The sequence below is a fragment of the Pristiophorus japonicus genome, chromosome 13 (assembly GCF_044704955.1).
Source record: "Pristiophorus japonicus isolate sPriJap1 chromosome 13, sPriJap1.hap1, whole genome shotgun sequence".
NCBI lineage: Eukaryota > Metazoa > Chordata > Chondrichthyes > Pristiophoridae > Pristiophorus > Pristiophorus japonicus.
Genome location: NC_091989.1, coordinates 174,795,175 through 174,817,963, shown reverse-complemented (window position 1 = coordinate 174,817,963; position 22,789 = coordinate 174,795,175).

Genomic DNA, 22,789 nt, shown 5'->3' with positions numbered 1-22,789 from the left:
CCCTCCTCTTCACATTTATCCTCCCAAGGTTGGAGTCAGACAGGCCATTCTTGGCCTTCAGATGTTTAGAGCTGTCTGTTATCAGTTATTTATGTTCACGCTGTTCAAGTAGCTTTAGCTGTTGTTCCATGGAATAAATCCTTCAATTCTAACACCAGTCTGATGAGACTTTTTGGTCTTAAGTTATTTCTTCCAATTCATGATTTCTTACAAAGCAAGTAGAGTACCTATCCAATGGGTGATTAGCACATAATGATCCTAGGACTACACTTAAAGCAACATCATCAAAATGTTGAATATAAGAGAGCAGAAGTTGTAAGACTCTGTTACTGGCCTGAGCTTGGTGGTAGTGAAGATTGTGGCAGCAATGATCTACACCAATCTCTAACCACCACTCAAATCTAGTTTGGTAAAATCGGCTACAAATTCAAACTACTGTGACTCGATGTATTTCTTCCCACGATTATATAAGGCTTGAGCAGAGGTATCATCAGCCACAGTTACACCACGTAGACACACTCTCCGAGGAGCCAGCCTTCCTTCCTTCCTTCTTCAATCAATACATGCTGAGACTCAGGCCTGCCATGCACCTGTTTCGAAGAGCACATTGTGCAGCTGGGAACTGCCGATGGGGAAGACCTTGAACAGAATACACAACAACCACAGCTAGCAATAATATAACGCCTTTAATATACTAAAACACCTGAGGCGTTTCCCAGGAGTGCTATCAGACAGAAGTTGGACACCGAGCCAAATAAGGAGACATTAGGACCGGTTTGGCCAAATAGGCAGGTTTTAAGAAGCGTTTTAAGGAAGATAGAGAGGTGGAGAGGTTGCAGGAGGGAATTCCAGAGCTTAGGGTTAGCAGAGCTGGAAAAACGGTCGCCAATGGTGGGGCGAAGAAAATCAGATAAGCACAAGAGGCCAGAATTGGAGGAGCGCAGAGTTCTTGGAGGGCTGTAGGGATGAAGGAGATTACAGAGATGGAGATGGGTGAGGCCATGGGGGAATTTGAACACAAGGATGAGAATTTTAAAATCGAGGTGTTGCCGGACAGGGAGCTAATTTAGGCCAGCGAGCACAGGGGTGATGGGTGAACGGGACTTGGTGCGGGTTAGGACAAGGGCAGTAAACTTTTGGATGAATTAAAGGGCACAGTTAGGGCTGATTTACAGTAAGAGTGATCGGCACACAGAATGGCCTCCTGGATAGAGTAATGGAGGCGAAAACCCTGGATTCATTTAAGAACCAACTGAATGCTACAACAGATGAACTGAGATTGGCTGAATCACTGACATCATCTTTAAATATTTTGTGATTTTGTGACATCCTGTCTCTTCCTCCTGCTGGGTGCATGAATTGGGGAATTTACTTTTGTGCAATTTCATTTGTATTTTTATTTTGTGCCTTGTTGTATCTCTTAATGTGTCAAATATAATAGCAGGCCTTTCCTTTTCTTTAATTGTGAAATAACATCTGTAGGGAATTGGATTTATTTTACTGAGGATCCCTAAATAGGCAAGGAAGAAAGAAGTTAATTTATACAGCACTTTCAATGACCTCAGGATGTCCCAAAGTGCTTTACAGCCAATGAAGTACTTTTGAAGTGTAGTCACTGTTGCTATGTTGCTAAACATGGCAGCCAATTTGCGCACAGCAAGTTCCCACAAACAGCAATGAGATATTGGCCCAGAAATCCCGGTCGGCTGCTTCCCGCGGGCGATCAGGTAAAAAAACTTTTAAAAATGCGCACTTACCTGAAGCTGCTGTGCCCACGTGAGTTCCCGGTCCCGAAGCCTGCACTGACTGCGCGTTGCAGCGCGTACACGTCAGGATGTGTGCAGGGCTGGAGCTTCAGTCACATGGCTCTCATTCATAATAATGGGAACTCCGTAAGTTGAAGTTCCTATTATTATGAATGAGAAAAAGCCCCCAAACACATAAAACATTCAATAAAAAATAGAAAAAATACACTACATATTTAATATTAGTTTAAATTAAAGTTATTTATGTATTACTAAAAAAATATATTTTCTGATTTTTAAAAAAGTTTTTAAAATTATGCTTTAAAATAAATTTAACATAGTGGGCAGGGTTTTTAAAAATAAAATGGGTTTTTAAAATTTTATTTTTGATGTTTAAAGTGTGTTTTAAAACTCTTACGCCTGTAAAAGTAGGCTACATGCCTGCTTTTATCAGGCGCAAGAGTTTTCAGGACATTTGTTGGGGCAAGATATGGGGAAATACCGCAATCTTGCCCATACAACTGTCCTGGCTGCCAAGAGACAGAAGATCTGTCATGCATTGTGCGCTGAAAACCGGCATTTCCGATGATTTCCTGGGTCCGTGCACACTCCGTACGGACCCAGGAGGCTGGAATTTCTGCCCCAGTGACCATATAATTTTATTTTAGTGATGTTGGTTGAGGAATAAAACCAGGACACTGGGGAGAACTCCCCAGCTATTCTTTGAATAGTGCCGTGGGATCTTTTACATCCATCCGAGAGGGCAGACGGGGCCTCAGTTTAACGTCTCATCCAAAAGACAGCACCTCCGACAGTGCAGCACTCCCTCAGCACTGCACTGGAGTGTCAGCCTCACGTCTCTCAAGTGGGTCTTGAAATCATGACCGTCTGACTCAAAGGCGAGAGTGCTGCCCACTGAGCCACGGCTGACAAGTGAAGACAGGAAACCTATTTGTGTACCTTGTTCATGTTAGATTTGAAACCCAAAGGGGAAAGGATAGTGCTCAAATACTTTTGCTTATTACATCCTCTAATGGATGGCGCATCACATTGAAAGAGAATGAATCACAGGGGGAGACTTTCAACTGCTGGCCATCCGATTCTTGTCTGAAAAATGGGTGTTGAAATTATGAATGGGGCCTTGTGCATCCATTCGCTCGTCTGAATCAACTGTAAGACGGGCATTTAAAATAGGCTGTTTAGATATGCAAGTTGGAGTCCTATGCCCATTGTAGGCTCCTGATGCTCAGCACACGTCATTCTCATTTCTCCAGGTGTTGCGAGGCTGAAAAGCTAGGCCTTAATGGGACCGTTGGAGCCCTCTCTGAAAAGGTAATTCGATTGGATAGTGCCCCTCGCGAGCACCGGCATTCACGCCGCTCGGCAAATTCAGTGTGCGGGTACCACCGGCGCCTGGGAGCATAGCGCCAGTGTGCAACTGCCCCGATATTAACACGGATGCAACCGGCGGAGAACGCTGGCGTGCAGAGCTGTCCCGGGGCACTAAGGGAAGGAATGACTGCATGAGGTCAGTGTGAGTGATTTTTTTTTTTGCGATTTAACTTTATTTGGGCTGAGTAATTGTGGGGAATGTTTTTTTGTTCCGATTTTTTTTGTTGCCAGGAGGCCTTCTTTAGGCCGCTACGAAGTCGGCTCTTTAGCAACGGAATATTCAGTTGGTCACCCGGCCTAGCGCCCTGAGAGAAGTGTGGAACGCTTCCCTTAACACTCCATTCCACTGTCAGGGCGCAACCACTGAATTTTTCTGCTCCCGTCGCTAACAATTTTCCAGCGGCAACTTTAGCGACCGCCCGATATTAGAGCCTTCGAAACCCTCCAATCAAATTTCTAGCCCAGTATTTGAGGTTTTTAATATATTTTTCTGAGGCCAGAAGAAGCCGGAATGCTCCTCTGGTACCCATAAAAAAATCTTACAGCCTGTCCTCAACTCTACACCCCCGCGCCCCCACATCGAACCGCACGTCAGGCTTTCTGGCTGTGAAAGGAAGGAAGGAAGGAAGGAAGGAAAGAAGGAAGGAAGGAAGGGAAGAGAGGAAAAGAAGGAAGGGAGGAAGGAAGGAAGGAAGGAAAGAAAGACTCGCATTTATATAGCGCCTTTCACGATGTCCCAAAGCGCTTTATAGCCAATTAAGTAATTTTGAAGTGTAGTCAGTGTTGTGCTGCAGCAGGCGACTTACCACCACAGGAAACCAGCGATGTGCACCAGGGGTGGCCATTCGGTGCCCGCAGCTTGCCACCAAAATGGTAAGGAGACCTGAACTGCGTTGGTCGGGCGTCATGGGCACATCGCCAATATCGTGCCTGTTCTGTGCCAAAACTAAAAATATTCCCACCCCCCCCCCCCCGCCACACCCCACAGTCTATTTCATGGTTCAAATGTCACCACAATTGTTTTTTGTTCAATCTCAAAACATAGCGACTATCTTCCTCAGGCTTTACTGTGAGGAATTGCTTCATATCAACGGGACTATGGCGAGACCATTGTTAAATGTCTCCTGGGACTTCTATAAATATTATTTTGGACTTCTTGAATCATGCAAAGCAACTAAGTGACAGATGGCAAAGGTGATTAATGCAATATATAATTTGTTTATCTGAAAGCTATTGAGTTCATTTTAATGTCTATTGTTCTATGAAAAACATATCAATGTCAGAAGAAACGTGACAAAATGTAAAGAGATGAATTCCAAATGTTTGATTATTTCTAGAAGGCTAGTGTAAGAGCTTTAATTATTTATTGAGGGAATTTATCCTGATTTTTATCTCCATCCCCTTGTTGCTTCTCTTCTAGTTTCATACTCTTTGTACCATCTGAACAAACTTCTCCATCAATGTGTCCCTCAACCAGCTGCCAGGAGGTGCAGGGACTCAGCCCCGAAGTGGCTCAACCCTTGATATTCTAATCGGTTGTGAGATTTCACTTGGGGAGAAACAGACTAAGGTAGCTGTGGAGAAATGCAGTGATGCTAATGAGTCATGCCGTAAGGCTGAAGGCGAGGCGGGATCCTGTTTGTTTTACTAGTGTGTTAAGAATGTGTATTATGCATCACCAAGACTGCCTAGTTCCACCTCCGTAATACCGCCCATGCCTCAGCCCATCTGCTGCTGAAAACCTCATCCGTGCTTTTGTTACCACTAGACTGAACAATTCTTATGTTCTGCTGGCTGTCCTCCCATCTTCCACCCTCACGTAAACTTGAGCTCATCCAAAACTCAGCTGCTCGAATTCTAACTCGCTCCAAGTCCCGTTCACCCATTACCTCTGTGCTCGCTGACCTACATTGGCTCCCGGTCCGGCAATGCCTCGATTTTAAATTTCTCACCCTTGTGTTCAAATTCCTCCATGGCCTCGCTCCTCCCTATCTCTGTAATCCCCTCCAGCCCTCCGAGATCTCTGCACTTCTCCAATTCTGACCTTTTGTGCAAATGTGATTCCCTTCACCCCACCATTGGTGGCCGTATCTTCAGCTCTCTGGACCTAAGCTCTGAAACTCCCTCCCGACACATGTCCACCTCTCTATCTCCCTCTCTTCCTTTAAGATGCTCCTTAAAACCTACCTCTTTCACCAAGCTTTTGGTCACCTGTCCTAATATCTCCTTATGTGGCTCGGTGTCAAAATTTGGTCTTAGAAGACTCCTGTGAATCGCCTCGGGACCTTTACTACATTAGAAGACACAATATAAATGCAAATTGTGCTTGTGGTGTATTCTGTTCAAGGTCTTCCCCACAGGCAGTTCCCAGTTACACAATTCGAAACAGGTGCACGGCAGGTCTGAGTCTCAGCACATATTGATTGAAGAAGGAAGGAAAGAAGGCTGGCTCCTCGGAGAGTGTGTCTACATGGCGTAACAGTGGCTGATGATACCTCTGCACAACCCTGACATCTTCATGTGGAAGAAATACCTTGCACAGCATGGGGTGTGAAAGCAGCATAAAGGTCGGACAGTTAAAGAGGGGGTTGGAGCTAAAGTTTTGCAGTACAAGGGAATTTCAAGAAGATAAAATAATTGAAAAATTAAATAATTTCTAGAAGTATCCACTAACAAGGATAATAGTAAATAAAAGAGGCTAGAAATACCCAGCGGGTCGGGCAGCATCTGTGGAGAGTTAAGCAGAGTTAACGTTTCAGTGCAGTGCTGAGAGAGTGCTGCACTGTTGGAGGTGCTTTCTTTTGGACGAGATGTTAAACCGAGGCCGTGTCTGCTCTCTCAGGTGGACGTAAAAAAATCCCATGGCACTATAATATTTTCGAAGAAGAGCAGGAGAGTTATCCCCGGTGTCCTGGCCAATATCGATCTCTCAATCAACATAACAAAATCAGATTATCTGGTCATTATCACATTGCTGTTTGTGGGAGTTTGCTTATGCGCAATTGGCTGCCGCTTTTTCCAATTACAACAGTGACTACACTCCAAAAGCACTTCATTGGCTGTAAAGTGCTTTGAGACATCTGCTGGTTGTGAAAGGCGCGATATAAATGGAAGTTTTTTTTTTCTTTTATAACAGAGGAGTAAGAATATAATGTTTTATTTTAATCAAAAATATATGTGGTAGGGCCGTCCGCCTAATGGAGCGCTCCCAGTCAGGAGCAGCACTTGCTGGAAACCCCGGTCAGGAAATCGTAGACCCACAGCCTGTCGTTTCCCTTCCATTCATACGTCCTTCCTCACCAGGAGCATGCGACCAAGCGTTCTGCTCCGGTATGTGTCCACCAAACATGTGTACAAATGTAACATTTTTTTCTTTCTTCTCTTTTTATTTTTCTCTTTGTCTATAATGGCAGCCGGTCATTACTTTGCCATTCACACCCGATCCAGATTAACCTTTTTCTAACCTCTACCATTACCATTTCAATTTGGTCCATCATCCCTTTTGTCTCTCTAATCGCTCCTGCCTTCCCCCCTCTCATAGACCTCCTCTTTTGTTCTTCATTCCCCTCCCTCTTTCAGTGCTTAAGAATGTGCTCTTTTCAAACATTCAGCAGTTCTGACGAAGGGTTGTCGACCTGAAACGGTAACTCTGTTTTTCTCTCCACAGATGCTGCCTGACCCGCCCCGCTGAGATTCTCTGTTTTTATTTCAGATTCCAGCATCCGCGGTATTTTGCTTTTGTATGTGTATAAACATCGTGATTTGAATTCCTAATCAGTCGCTATTTCTGAGATGCTACCTTGCAAATGTTTCATTGCAAGCAGGTGTAATATTCCTCTTCCCTTCTGGTCATCATAGAAAGTAATGTTTCTCTCCTAAGACGGTCTGTTGTCAGAAGCTAAAGGGCCAATTTTAATCCAGCCCGTTCGGCGGGAGGGGGGGTCAAAAATATAATAGTCAAGCGGTGTCCAATTGTGCAACACACTCAATATTCTAGTGTAGTTTGAAATCAGTGTGCAACAGGCTCTTGATAAGTCAAAGGGACTTGAAACCAACAAATCACCTGGGGTTGATAGCATATTTCCTGGGATACAAAGATAGACGTGTGTGGGGTACTGGACAGCATAATAAAGGAATTCCTTGGGCGCTGCAGAACTGGAATCAAGCAAGCGTGGGACGTATATTTAAAAAGGACTTTGTGTCATACGGTGGTGTGTGACCTGTTGGAACAAGAGAATGAAGTATTTTTCCTTCAGGCTTTCTTCGATCAACCCATTCATAGAACCTTAGAAAAATTTTGACACAGAAGGAGGCCATTCGGCCCATCGTTTCCGTGCCGGTCAAAAAAGAGTTAAACAGCCTAATCCCATCTTCCAGCACCAGGTCCGTAGCCTATAGATTACGGCTTTTTAAATGCACATCCAAGTACTTTTTAAATATGAGCACGATTTCTGCCTCTACCATCCTTTCAGGCAGTGAGTTCCAGACTCCCACCACCCTCTGGATGAAGAAATGTCTCCTCATCTCCCCTCTAAACCAATTACTTTAAATCTATTCCCCTTGGCCATTGACCCCTCTGCCAAGGGAAATAGGTCCTTCCTATCCACTCTATCTAGGCCCCTCAGAATTTTATACACCTCAATTAAATCTTCCCTCAGCCTCCTGTATTCCAAGGAAAACACCCCAGCCTATCCAATCTTTCCTCATCGTTACAGTTTTCCAGTCCAGGCAACAGCCTCGTAAATCTACTCTGTACCCTCTCTAGTGCAATCACATCGTTCCTATAATGTGGTGACCAGAACTGCAAGCAGTACAGGTTGAACCTCTCTTGTCCGGCATCCTCGGGACCTGGCCTGTGCCGGATAAGAGGATTTGCCGGACGATGGGAGGTCAGCATTTCGGGCCCAGCTTCGGTCGGCCCGGAGGCGGCAGGGAGAGGAGGAGCTGCGGCAAGAGGCCGGGCAACTTCTACGACTCCTTCGCGTCGCCCGACTACTTCCGCCCGCAGCGCCCCATGACACAGCTGGACTGCACCTGGGCAGTGGACACGCAGGACAACCAGCGCATCGTGCTGCAGCTCAGCCTGGGGTCCAGCTGGGCTACAGCGACACGGTGCCCGCTGGGCGGCCCAGGAGCGCGGCAGGCTGATGCGGACCCTCTCCTGCCGCAACGACCGGCGCCCCGTCACCCTCCGACCACAAGAACTGCATCTCCTGCCAGCCGGGGAACTTCCACTGCGGCATCCAAGATCTGCATCTTCGATCAGTGGCGGTGTGACGGGCAGGAGGATTGCCCGGGCGAAGTTCGGACCGATATGCGGCTGGCCCCAGGACGCAGCACGCCGACCCGGCACCAGAGGGAGCACTGGAGGCGGCGGGGAGAAGAGGAGTGGCTATCCCCAGGACAAAGCATGGGTCGTGACCGCCCCCCCCCCTCACCGGGAATGATGCCGGACAGGGGAGGTAGCCAGATAAAAGCGTACTGGATCAGAGAGGTTCAACTTGTACTCAAGCTGTGGCCTAACTAGTGTTGTACACAGTTCTAGCACAACTTCCTAGCTCTTGTCTTCCATGCCTTGGCTAATAAAGGAAAGCATTCCGTATCGACCTGTCCTGCTACCTTTAAGGATCTGTGGATATACATCTCAAGGTCCCTCTTCTCCTCCACAACTCTCAGTTTGCTCCCATTTATTTTGTATTCCCTTGTCTTGTTGCCCCTCCCCAAATGCATTACCTCGCAATTTAGCAGCTTCTTGTCATGGACTCTCCTCCAAACCGTAAGTTATTCTATCTTCAGAGTCACCTTACCCCATTTGCAGATGTGTTGCAAGCCAATAAATATAACACTGTGGATTGTAAATAGGCCAAGCCCATTATCTCATTGTAACTGAGCCAAGATGACACTTGGTTTGGAAAAACAGAGGGAAATACACCACACAGTCCAATTTCACATTGGGAGTAAAAATTGGTATGCGTTTCATCCATTTTTCGGGCGCCAAACAGGTGCAACATTTAGCAGTTTCTGGGCGTATGTCCCTGTGCCTGATCTGCGCTGGTTGCCACCATATTGGTCCTCACTGGGGACTGCCTGAAATCAGCATTGGATCAATTAAAAAAATGCAAAGGAGGGTCCCAAACCTGTTTCACCACACTTCTGCGAAGTTTATGACAAATTAGGCGGAGTATGCCCCGAGTAGTTTTTCCAGTTCCACATACGGCTAAGCAGCAATCCTTAAAGGGATTGATCTCTCTGACCTCTCTGTCCTTGGCTTCCTACACTGGTCCAATGAAGCTCAATATAAGCTCGAGAAACAGCACCTCCTCTTTCGATTAGGCACTCTACTGCCTTCTGGACTCAACATCAACTTCAACAATTTCTGATCATAACCACTGCCCTCATTTTTTTCAGATGACAGCTGTTTACATCTACTCGCAATCCATCTTTTGTTCCTTTTGCCTCGCACCGTCAACCCTTTTGTCATTTAATCTGCCCACCACCCCATCACAGACCTTCCCCTTTGTCCTTTCCTTCCCTCCCCCCCTTTCCCTGCCTCTGCACTTGCTTAAATCCTGTTATATCTCTAATCTTTTTCTGTTCTGACGAAAGGTCATCGACCTGAAACGTTAACTCTGTTTTTCTCTCTCTCTGTTATGTATGCTTGCTTGTATTGTTATATGGTGTTTGTAACACTGAATGTACCTTACACTGTACACACCTTACTATACACCAGGGAGTGCTGCTGCTGGAGACCTAAGGGTGACCTGCACACTGCGGGTAACCCAGTATAAAAGGGAGCTCACAGCTTGGTGTCCTCACTCGAGGAGCTGCAAATAAACGACTACAGTCTACACAGTTTAAGTACCATACCCTGCCTTGTGGAGTCATTACCAAAGGTGCCTGCATACACTACATTCTCCACAGGCACTACCCGGCTTGCTGAGTATTTCCAGCATTCTCTCTCTTTATTTCAGATTTCTAGCATCTGCAGTATTTTGCTTTTGTATTCTTAAAGAGAATATTGGCGGTCACCAATGAAATGGATGGGGAAAGGTACTTTTTTAAAATTGCTTTTCTGTGGAGCCAGGAGGAAAGTGCTCCTCTTGACCCCACAGCACTGCTATGGGCCATTCGCATTCAACCCCTCCCCACCTTTTCCTAATCCCCCTTAAGGATATATACAGTGCTGTTCCCCAGGGGTCAGTTCTCGAACCACTGCTTTTCTTGATTATATAATCATGAGTTGGATGTGGGTGCACAGTACAGAATTTCAAAATTTGCAGAGGACACTAAACTTGGAATATATATGGGCTAAATTTTCCATTCAGATCAAAAAATCCATTTCAGGATCGCTGGCAGATCGCCCATTTTTTGCTCGCTACTTTAGACTTTTTATTTTGGGTGATAGCCTTAGCGATGTGAAATAGGCCTTAGCGATGTGGAACGGGCCTTAGCGATGTGGAACGGGCCTTAGCGATGTGAAATGGGCCTTAGCGATGTGAAATGGGCCTTAGCGATGTGGAAGGCTGGCGTCCATAGCAACGGCCGTTCTGCGCTAGCGGGGTTTTTTTTTGCAAAGAAGCTTTCCCGCGATTCGGGGGGGGGTCAGGGGTCATCTGCGCATGCGCAGAAGGCAAAGGGAGGGGGAGAGAGAGAAAGAGAAAGCTGTTAATTTTTGCTGTGAAGAAGGTGGATTTGTCTGTGAAGTTGGAGATGTTCCATGAAGAATCCGGAGAGAGTGGTCAGGATGTGGAAGGGAGAAGGAGGGCGAAACCCTTCCCTGATGAGGCCAATGAGGCCCTTGTGATGAGGTGCAGACTCAGTGGGGCCAACTAACCCAGGGTGGGCGTGGGAAACCTCCACCCTGGACATAGACAAATTTGGGGAGAGATTGCTGATACTGTATCATCAGCCGAGGGGATCGGACCAGTGCCGCAAGAGGTGGAACAGCCTGGTTGCTTCGGCAAGTGTAAGTATTAAATAGATTTTAAATTGTAGTTATCCACTGAATATGTAAATCTGCTGGATTGAAATTAAGCTGGGTATTCTTGTGTAGATTCCCTGCTAAGATTTGGACTGGGTTCGGAACCTGCGTCCATTAAGTCTAATTTTGGCATTGTCTCCTTTGGGGTTACATAAGAACATAAGAACATATAGGAACAGTAGTAGGACATACAGCCCCTCGAGCTTGCTTCGTCATTCAATAAGATCATGGCTGATCTGATCCTGGACTCAGCTCCACTTCCCTGTCCAGTCCCCATAACCCCTTATCTCCTTATCGTTTAAGAAACTATTTCTGTCTTAAATTTATTCAATGTCCCAGCTTCCACAGCTCTCTGAGGCAGCGAATTCCACAGATTTACAACCCTCTGAGAGAAGAAATTTCTCCTCATCTCAGTTTTAAATGGGCAGCCCCTTATTCTAAGATCATGCCCTCTAGTTCTAGTCTCCCCCATCAGTGGAAATATCCTCTCTGCATCCATCTTGTCAAGCCCCCTCATAATCTTCTACATTTCGATAAGATCACCTCTCATTCTTCTGAATTCCAATGAGTAGAGGCCCAACCTACTCAACCTTCCCTCATAAGTCAACCCCCTCATCTCTGGAATCAACCAAGTGAACCTTCTCCGAACTGACTCCAAAGCAAGTCTATCCTTTCTTAAATATGGAAACCAAAACTGCACGCAGTATTCCAGGTGTGGCCTCAACAATACCCTGTACAGCTGTAGCAAGACTTCCCTGCTTTTATACTCCATCCCCTTTGCAATAAAGGCCAAGATACCATTGGCCTTCCTGATCACTTGCTTTACCTGCATACTATTCTTTTGTGTTTCATGCACAAGTACCCCCAGGTCCTGCTGTACTACGGCACATTGCAATCTTTCTCCATTTAAATAATAACTTGCTCTTTGATTTTTTTCTACCAAAGTACATGACCTCACACTTTATAACATTATACTCCATCTGCCAAATGTTTGCCCACTCACTTAGCCTGTCTATATCCTTTTGTAGATTTTTTGTGTCCTTCTCACACATGGCTTTTCCTCTCGTCTTTGTATCGTTAGCAAACTTGGCTACATTACATTCCGTCCCTTCTTCCAAGTCGTTAATATAGATTGTAAATAGTTGGGGTCCCAGCACTAATCCCTGCGGCACCCCACTAGTTACTGGTTGCCAACCAGAGAATGAACCATTTATCCCGACTCTCTGTTTTCTGTTAGTTAGCCAATCCTCTATCCATGCTAATATATTACCCCCAACCCCGTGAACTTTTATCTTGTGCAGTAATCTTTTATGTGGCACCTTTTCAAATGCCTTCTGGAAGTCCAAATACACCAAATCCACTGGTTCCCCTTTATCCATCCTGTTCACTACATCCTCAAAGAATTCCAGCAAATTTGTCAAACATGACTTCCCCTTCATAAATCCATGCTGAATCTGCCTGACCGAATTTTGCTTTTCCAAATGTTCTGCTACTGCTTCTTTAATAATGGACTCCAACATTTTCCCAACCACAGATGTCAGGCTAACTGGTCTATAGTTTCCTGCTTTTTGCCTGCCTCCTTTTTTAAATTTGAAGTTTTCCAATCTGCTTGGACCTCCCCAGAATCCAGGGAATTTTGGTAAATTACAACCAATGCATCTACAATCCTTGCTGTTACTTCTCTTAAGACCGTAGGATGAAAACCTTTGGTCCAGGGGATTCATCTGCCTTTATTCCCATTATCTTACTGACTATCACCTCCTTAGTGATTGTGATTGTGTTAAGTTCCTCCCCCACCCCCATAGCCCCTTGGCTATCCACTGTTGGATTATTGTTAGTGTCCTCTACCGTAAAGACTGATACAAAATTTTGAGTTCAGTGTTTCTGCCATCTCCATGTTCCCCATTACTAATTCCCCGGTCTCATCCTCTAAGGGATGAGATTTACTTTAGCCACTCTTTTCCTTTTTATATACCTATAGAAACTCTTGCTATCTGTTTTTATATTTTGTGCTAGTTTACTTTCATAGTCTATCTTACCTTTCTTAATCATTTTTTTAGTCATCCTTTGCTGTTTTTTAAAAGTTTCCCAATCTTCTGGCCTCCCTTCTCTTAAAGTCTTTCCTTCTCACTGGAATATATTTTTGTTGAGAGTTATGAAATATCTCCTTAAATGTACACAATTATTCATCAACCATCCTGCACTTTAATCTATTTTCCCAGTCCGTTTTAGCCAACTCTACCCTCATACCTTCATAGTCTCCTTTATTTAAGCTTAGTACGCTGATTAGAGATCCAACTTTCTCACTCTCCATCTGAATTTGAAATTCAATCATGCTATGATCATTCATTCCAAGGGAAATCGTTTATTAATCCTGTCTCATTACACAGGACCAGATCTAAGATAACCTGCCCCCTGGTTGATTCCGTTACATACTGCTCAAGGAACATGTCCCTTATGCACTCCTCCTCAAGGCTACCCTGACCAATTTGATTTGTCCAATCAATATGGAGGTTAAAATCACCCATGATTATTGCTGTTCCCTTTTTACAAGCCCCCACTATTTCCTGGTTTATGCTCCGACCAACAGAGTTGCTACTGTTAGGGGGCCTATAGACTTACGTTGGTGGATGGGGCACGACTGAGCACTGAGGTGCCCAGTCACCTTTACCCAGACTGTGCCAGTCTCTCCGGCTGCTGTCACTCACATAGTTACCCAGCCTGGACTGGGGTAGAGCTGCCCTGGCTCACTGTCTGCCCTGGGACATTTTGGGACATTAGCTCCAGCCACACGGAGGTCTCTGAGCACAGCCCATGGACATGGTGCCACCTTCCATTACACGCCTGTCATTGCCGATGTTCTTATTTCCACTCCCCGGGGCACCGCCATCGAGTGAAATAAACCGCCTACCTCCCCTCAGGCGCCGAATGGCACGGCCCATGGATGGGGCCCTTCCTGGAGATTGTACGCGAGATGTTTGGTGTCAAGCATTAGTTACTAAACACGATCTTATTAAATATTTTCTCTCAACATTGATGTTATAACCATGCATCCATTGGATACAAACCGTATTAGCATGTAACGTTAGAATCTGTTGTCTTTCCATAATAGTACCTAGTCAATTAGCTTATGCCATGCTCTTGTCATGTTTGCAGAGGAAGATATCTAAGAATTGAGCCGAGCAGAGGCGCACCAGAGGAGGCCCTGCTCAAATAGTGATGCTCAGCAACTTGGAGGAACATGCTGCAGCACGAATGGGCAGCCACAGTTGCTCTGCCACCCATGGTGGTGCAGATCCCATTGTTGCGCCACGTGAGTAATGTATAAAGCAGTGATATTTCTGTTAGATCTCTTAATTTCCAATGAAATATGAACTCCGATTGTAGTTTTAATGTCACTTTATTTCTTGGCACAAAGCAACAAGCTCTTGGCTTTAAGCTAGGTCTTTGTCCTTCTGAGACCACATGGTCAAAATGGCTGTACTTATACCTGGATCAATTTACAGAAAAGAACTCGCCTTCTTTGACCTTATTGGCTCAATTAATAGTCTTTTAACCTTTTAATTGGCTCACTACCCAAAGTCCTAAAATGTCAAGTTGATTGATGACTTAATGCAACATGCTGAACTGCATGTAACAGCCTTGACTTGGGGGTCTGTGAATTTTCACAGTCTGTCTAAATGCAGCCTGTTTGAATTCTCTATCAATCCCCCCTTTGATTCTTTCACAAACTGAATCATAAAACATCAGATATCACTGGTTAAACATTCTACAAAATAATTTCATACATGTTAATAGAGTTTCCTTCTAAAATTTGTTGATGTGTTTCACCACATGTCCGGACTAGTAGCTTCCACACAAATTTACACCAACCCGAGTTCCATCGTGGCCACAATGGAAGTCTGGTTCTAGCAGGTTAATTAACCTTATTCCAATTTAATCCAAATCAATATCTTAGTTCAACCAGTAAACAACCTTCCCTTAAGCATAACATACCCCTGTGCCACGTATAGACGGTCTGCTGGGACCTGCAAGGTGTCTCACATGCGGGACAGCAGCTACAGCCGCCTGGTCGCAACAACATTTAATCAACATAAACAAACAATATAAAAGTAAAACAATTATAACAAATAGAATTAAACCTTCCACCAATGAAGCTCCTATTGAACCTAGCCATTCAGTGGCTCCACTCCACAAAGTGAATGATGGGGGTTGTTAGTTTTTCTACCTCCTTTTGGATATGCTCCGCTAAGTGGGTAATTTCTTCGGAGCTATCTGGGATATATGTGCAACACTCAGTTCCGAGTAGGGCGCAAGTACCTCCCTTTTCAGCCAGGATGTAATCAAGGGCCAGTCTATTCTGTAGGGCTACTGTACGGATTGCGACCATTTCTGCATTGGTTTTAACTCGGGCCTCTGAGGTATCATTGGCTACCCGTTCCACAACGGATGCCATGTTAATGGATTCCCTTGCCAGTCTGGCGGTCCCATACCTGGGGATCAGAATGGCAAAGAATCTCTCTGTTCCTGTGATAGCTCTCTTAGGACGGTGTAAATATTCCGACAGTGACTTTATATGATACATATAAGGCACAATGTAGGCTAAATAGCAGGATCCCGTCCAATTCTGGGGCAGCCAAGGGTAGGCTTTGTGGCCACACACCCAATAGGTGCCATTATAGGCAATGAATGTTAGCTGTTTCTTTGTCAGCAACACTCCGGGACCTGTCCAGGCTTTTCTATCTGTTTTATTCAGAATCCCCGTTACGTTAAAAATTCCCACATCGGCCCAGTTTGGACGGTTCTGTGGCTTGATTATATTATAATTCCGGGAGCAGTTACGATACCCCATATTTTGGCCTCCTTTGATGTTTCTAATCAGACAGACCGATTCCCTCGGTCTTCCTATTCCCGTTGTATTAGTGATAACAAAAAATGGGGGCCGTTTGGAATTATTGTAGCACGGTTGGTAGCCCCCCTTCAAAGGTAGTCAGATTGTAACCTGCTGACTTCCATTTACGTGCCCAGTTTTCCGTATCCTGAAACGCATTGCCTGTTTTGTTTTGATTAATTATCCACTCAGCCATTTCCGAGATATTCAAGGGAACTGGCCTCAAGGGAATCCCTCCCTTTGAGTGAATAGGAATATGCGCACACACCCAACACCTAGAAATGTTACCTTGTTTGGCATAAATGTATGACATATATAAAAAGGTATTTACATGTAATTCCCTTGCTACTCTACTATTTCCCTTTGGTGCAGAGGTCGGCTAGTAAGAAGTAGGCATATGCCTAGAATACCTACAGTCAGTAATACAATAAATTTATACATTTTCGCAAAAAGTAATTGTCCTTATTAGATTTCAGCTTCAGTTAAGGGTGCTCGTTTAATGTGTGAAGCGTGGATCCAGGCTTTCTTTCCTTGGACTTTAACAGCTGCCTGGGTGGTCAATAACACTTGATAAGGTCCCTCCCACTTGGCACCCAAAGGTTCTTTATGCAACTTTTTCACATACACCCAGACTCCCGGGATGATGTCATGTCCTCCTTCGGGTGGATTACCCCAAGCTGCCGATACCTGTCGGGAAACAGAACTAATAGCATTGGTTAGGTTCTGACAGTATGATAACAAAGTGTCACTCATTAAGTGACCATCAGCTTTCCGTAAATCGATAGTTCCTGGCAGCGACATGGGTCTTCCTGTTATAATTTCAAATGGGCTTAGACCTGTAGTTCTATTCGGGGTTGCCCTAATGCTACATAGCACTATTGATAGTGCCTGGGGCCATGGTGTTCCTTCTTGGTGATATTTGGCAAGCCGTTGTTTCAGAGTTTCATTCATTTGTTCTACTTGTCCTGATGATTGTGGATGATAAGGACAGTGTAAATCCCACGTAATGTTCAGTAACCTGCAGACTTCTTGGCAGACAGCACCTGTGAAGTGTATTCCCTGATCTGAGTCAATGCTACTCGGGACTCCCCATCGGGGAATGTAATCCTTACACAAGACCTTTGCAGTGTGATTGGCTGTGGCTCTTTCAGTTGGGACAGCTTCTACCCATCTAGAGAATCTGTCGACCATGACAAGAATGTTAGTGTATCCTTGGCATGAAGGAAGAGATATATAATCAACCTGCAGATGCTGGAATGGTCCGACAGGGGCAGGGGGCCTCAGTTGGGGCATTACCGTGATGGGCCCAGAAATATTTTTCTGGCAGACCATACAGCGGTCTGTTACCAGCTGGGCATGTTTTTTAAATCCCCGACCCCACCAGCTTTCCTGGAACCGTGCCGTCATCTGTTGTGAAGCCAAGTGTACCCACGAGTGGATCTGTTGGGCAAAAAAGGCATAAGCACTTGTGGCGCGACTGGCTTGTCGGTAACTCTTTGTCTCCAGACACCATGTTCACATAGCTTAATTCCTGCCTCAATCCATGTCCATTTTCCTCTCGGGAGCACTCGCCTTGCATTGTTTGAAGATCTCGTGTCAGAGTCCTGAGTGCTTTCAATCTGGGCATCTGTGTTGGTTCTTCTGGAGGAACGCCCTGTGAGGCGGCATCTTTAGCTGCCTGGTCGGATAGGGCATTTCTCTGTACTTCTGTGGTATTTTCCTTGGTATGGGCCTTACACTTCAGGATGGACACTTTCTGAGGTAATTGTATGGCCTCCAGTAAGTCTCAGACTTCTTTTCCATTTCGGATAGGTGTACCAGCAGCAGTGAGGAATCCTCTTTTCCGCCATAACAGACCAAAGTCGTGAGCGACTCCAAAAGCATAACGCAAATCTGTGTAGACATTAGCTGTCTGTCCTTCTGCTATTCGACATGCTTCTGACAGGGCCCGTAACTCGGCCTGTTGTGCTGACGTTCCTGAGGGTAAACATCCTTTTGCCATTACCTCATATAAGGTTGAAACTGCCCATCCTGCTTTTCTGGTACCATTGTCAACAAAAGAGGAACCATCTGTAAACAGGATGAGGTCTGGGTTGTGTAGAGGCTCCTCTGCTGCTAAGGCTGCTTCTTCTGTTTCTTTTAAAATCTCCACGCAGTCGTGCTCTTCACATTCTCCCCCCTCTTGCTCCCTCGATTCTGACATCGGGAGCATAGTTGCGGGATTAACCGGGCTGGCCCGGACGATATGGAGATTAGGAGCTTCCAAAACTGCTGTCCAGCGGGTCCATCTAACTGCTGTCACCTGAGACATTCTATTCATAGACAGCAAAGCGTGTACAGTGTGGGGATACTTGACAATCAGCTTTTGGTCGAGGACTAGACCCGCAGTGATTATTACCGCTTGACATGTCGCTTCCATGGCCCTGAGGCAACTTCTCCATCCGAGGGCTACCGCATCCAGTTTTGCCAAATAATAGCCAATAGGTCTTTGCCGATCCCCATGATCTTGTGTCAGTATAGCTGTCATATATCCTTCTTTCTCATGGACAAACAGGGTAAATGGCTTACCACTGTCGGGGATTCCCAGAGCCGGTGCCGAACACAAAGCCTTTTTCAAACTCAGGAAGGCATCTTGCTGATCCTTAGTGAGGGTGATGGCTTCTTTAGAGGCACGTTTCCCCTTTAAAATATCATTCAGTGGCTGAGCAAGCTGTGTGAAGGAGTCAATCCAATTTCTGTTAAAGTTACACAATTCCAAAAAAGACCTTAGTTCCTGAATAGTGGTGGGGTTTTTAGCAGCCCGAATGGCTGCAGTTCTATCCTGGGTAAGTTCTCTCTTTCCTTGTGAAATCTTTTGTCCCAGGTATACAACCTCTTCTTGGTATATTTGTGCTTTGTCGAAGCTGGCTTTATGTCCTTTCAGCCGAAGGTGGTCCAGCAAAGCTCGTAAATCTTGTTCATGCTGTTCTTCCGTGTTTGAAGCTAGCAAGATATTGTCTACATATTGGATGACTGTGGATGACAGGGGAGGTAATTCTGGCAAATAGCTTTGTAAAGCCATGTGGAATACAGTAGGGCTGTTGTGGAAACCCTGCGGTAACCGGGCCCAAGTATACTGTTGTCCTTGGACAGTGAAAACAAACCACTGTCGAACCTCCGGTGCCAGAGGCACCGACCAAAATCCGTTGGTCATATCTATAACCGAGAAATATTTATGTTCTGGTTTGAGGGCATTAAAAATGATGGAGGGATCTGCGACCAAAGGAGCTTTTTGATCAATACACTGGTTAGCTTTCCTATAATCGACAGTCAAACGCCAAGTCTCATTAAATTTCTGTACCGGCCACACGGGGGCTATTGGAGGAGCTATGCGTTTTAATAAGCACCCCTTGTTTCTCCAATTGCTGAATAACCAGTAAGATTCCCGCGATGGCAGTTCGACTGATGGGATACTGTTTAGTGCATGGAGGCTTGGTCCCTGTAAATGACGCAGGCTCCATCTGGAGTAGGCCACAATCGTTCTTATCTTTAGCCCATATCGGGTGTTCCTACAATTCTCCTTTCTTCAAAGTTCTCATTGACCATGTCACCCGACCATCCTTGAAATGCAACGATGAATCTATTTGGATTAGAACGTCCATTCCCAAAAGGGGTTGATCTACTGGGCCTATCCAGACTGGCGTGGTTAGTTCATGTGGACCCAGCCCTATAAGTATCGGTGTTGTCCTTTTAATTTCCATTTTATGGCCCCCAACTCCATAGGCTGTACGTGCCCTACCATCCAATGGCAAAAAGTCTCCATATTGTAGGGGTAAGCATGTTAATTCCGCCCCTGTGTCTAAAAGACAGTTAACATCCTTATCGCCCACCCTCACAGTTATATGTAGCTCATCTCCCCTCTGTTGTAATAGTGCGAGGAGGGGGGCCAGGGTGGGCTCTAACCATTTTTTGCTATCCCAAGTAACTCCTTCTGTTGTTGTATTGTCAGTCGCTTAAATGCTTCTATGAGGTCGATATCTTGTGACAAGCCTGGTTTGTTGGCTGAATTGTATCCCTGGCTGCGTCCTCTTCCCCAGCCATGACCTTTCTGTTTTGCCCTGCACGTCTTGGCCCAGTGAGCTTCTTTCCCACAATAATGACATTTTCCGGGTAATTTTCCTAATGACTGTTTATCGGAATCCTGGGATTTCCATCCCATAGCCTGCACAGCTCGGACTTTAGCTCCCATATCCCGATCTAATTGGTTACATCGATCCACCAATGCTGCAAAGGTAGTTCCTCTACCTTCCCAGTTCGGTAATACTACCTTAAGCATTTTGGACAGTTCTGGCTTTAGACCTGCCACGAAAGCTGCTTTCAGGGGTCCAAACACTTGTTCATCCATTTCCTCATCCGTATTATTCATACCCGAATGTTCTAGCCATGTGCATCTAAACCGCTCGTCATACTCCAGGACCTCCTCTGTTCCTTTCTGTCTTAGCTGGACTGAAGGCTTGCAGCCAGTGTTTAATCGCCTCCCATCCTGCGTCTAATTCTTGCACATCCTGCCCCAAAGCTTCTTCTACCTTGTCGTGCAATTTTCTTCTCTGTGTTTTTGACACCATTATGGTCAAAATTTGCACTCCGTCCCAGGGATGAAGTTGATATATATTTCTTAAGCGGTCCAATTGGTCCCACGTTTTCACTCCCCCTTTCTTTGGATTGGGCAATTCCTTGGACCATTTATCAATTTTCTCTGGGTCTGCCGGATCATGAACTAAGTATTCTGCATAAAAACTTTTCCTCGTTTTTTTGGTTCCGCCCTCATCCGCAGTCTCTTCTGATTTGACTAAAACTCGTCTTTTTTTGAAAGGGGCAAAGCACACCCCTAATTCATCAGCCTCCGACCCTGTATCGTCGGAGGATTCAGAATCCGTATCTATTCCTCGGTCGTGTCTTCGGGTTTGCGCTTTTAATTTATCCAAACATGGGTACCCTGGGAATTGACCGATACATTTTCCTTTTCCTATTACTGTCTCTTGACCTAATGACTTTTTCCATTCTTTAATTTCACCTTTAAGATCTTTAACTTCCGCTTCCAGCTTTTCAAGTTCAAGCTTTTTCTGTCGCAGCTGTGCACAACCAGCTTGCAATTGATCCTTTGTACTGGTCAGTTCTCGATCATGTTGGGAACGCATTATAATTTCATTTTGATTTCGGATCTGGCCCATAACTGCTAGGGACCATCTAGTTCGCTCTTTATTTTTCATATGGGTCGTTTTTCCCCAGATCCTTTTAATCTCGTCCAAGGACCATTGTCCTTTGAAGGTTCCGTACTTTTGTTCCATCTTAATACAGGTTTTCGATAAGTCAAATTGTTACTCTATGTATTCTTTCAACTGTTCGAGAATTAAATCTAGCGAAACCTCACGTGGTGCCTGCCCACCTTTAACAGTTGTAGGCAATTCTTTGCTCTTATCTCCTGCTGCCATAATACTGATTTCTTTACTGGGGTCTCGAGTCGTAGGCTTTCTAGCCAATCAATAGGTCGATGATTAATTAACTAACACACCGCCGAAGTTTAGACATCTATGGGACCTCGAGCCAACTACCAACTGGAGGGTTCGCAAACCGGAGGCTTTTGGAATCGCGTAGAAGGAGAGGCGAATTTAGACTTTTGACCCAGGACTTTTATAAAGAGGAGTCCTTACCTCAGTATGTAGGTCCGATGTCCAAAATTCAGTTTCTTTCCTCAGCGATCCTGTTCGTGACGCCAAAATTGTTAGATCTCTTAATTTCCAATGGAATGCGAACTCCGATGGTAGTTTTATTGTCACTTTATTTCTTGGCAGACAGCAACAAGCTCTTGGCTTTAAGCCAGGTCTTTGTCCTTCTGAGACGACATGGTCAAAATGGCTGTACTTATACCTGGCTCAGTTTACAGAAAAGAACTCGCCTTCTTTGACCTTATTTGCTCAATTAATAGTCTTTTAACCTTTTAATTGGCTCGCTACCCAAAGTCCTAAAATGTCAAGTTGATTGATGACTTAATGCAACATGCTGAACTGCACGTAGCAGCCTTGACTTGGGGGTCTGTGAATTTTCACAGTCTGTCTAAATGCAGCCTGTTTGAATTCTCTATCAATTTCAAAGTAATATAACGGCATTTCATTATAATATATGAATGACGTCATGTTATGCATGAAGCTTCTGTACTACTCTCGGGTTAACAACATTGCAACATAAGAAATAGGAGCAGGATAGACCATTTTGTCTCTCGAGCCTGCTCCGCCATTTAATAAGGTCATTGCTGATCTGATCATGGACTCAGCTCCACTTCCCTGCCCGCTCCCCATAGCCCTTTACTCCCTTATCATTCAGAAATCTGTCTATCTCCAGCTTAAATATATTCACTGATCCAGGCTCCACAGCTCTCTGGGGCAGAGAATTCCATAGATGTACACCATATGGTGTAATCATATATGTAACGTTTCTCGTTCACATTTATTGCAGTAGTGTTGCTCCTCCTGCAGCGCAAGCATTCTCATGTCTACCCTTCTGTTCTAATAAGCTCAATTATATTTTACAGGTCCCCAGGCTCCCGAGGCGCAAAGGGAGGCCACACCTGTCCCATTACAGGTGGTCATCACCAGGGGTGGAGAGGACACCACTGAAGGAGAGGAGGAGGAGGAGGAGGACAATGACCCTATTTCATCTGTTGTACCTGCGGCCACGTCTTCATCAACGGATGAAGTGGCGGGGCCAAGCGGCTTGCAGCAGGCGACTCCAAGGCGTACAGTG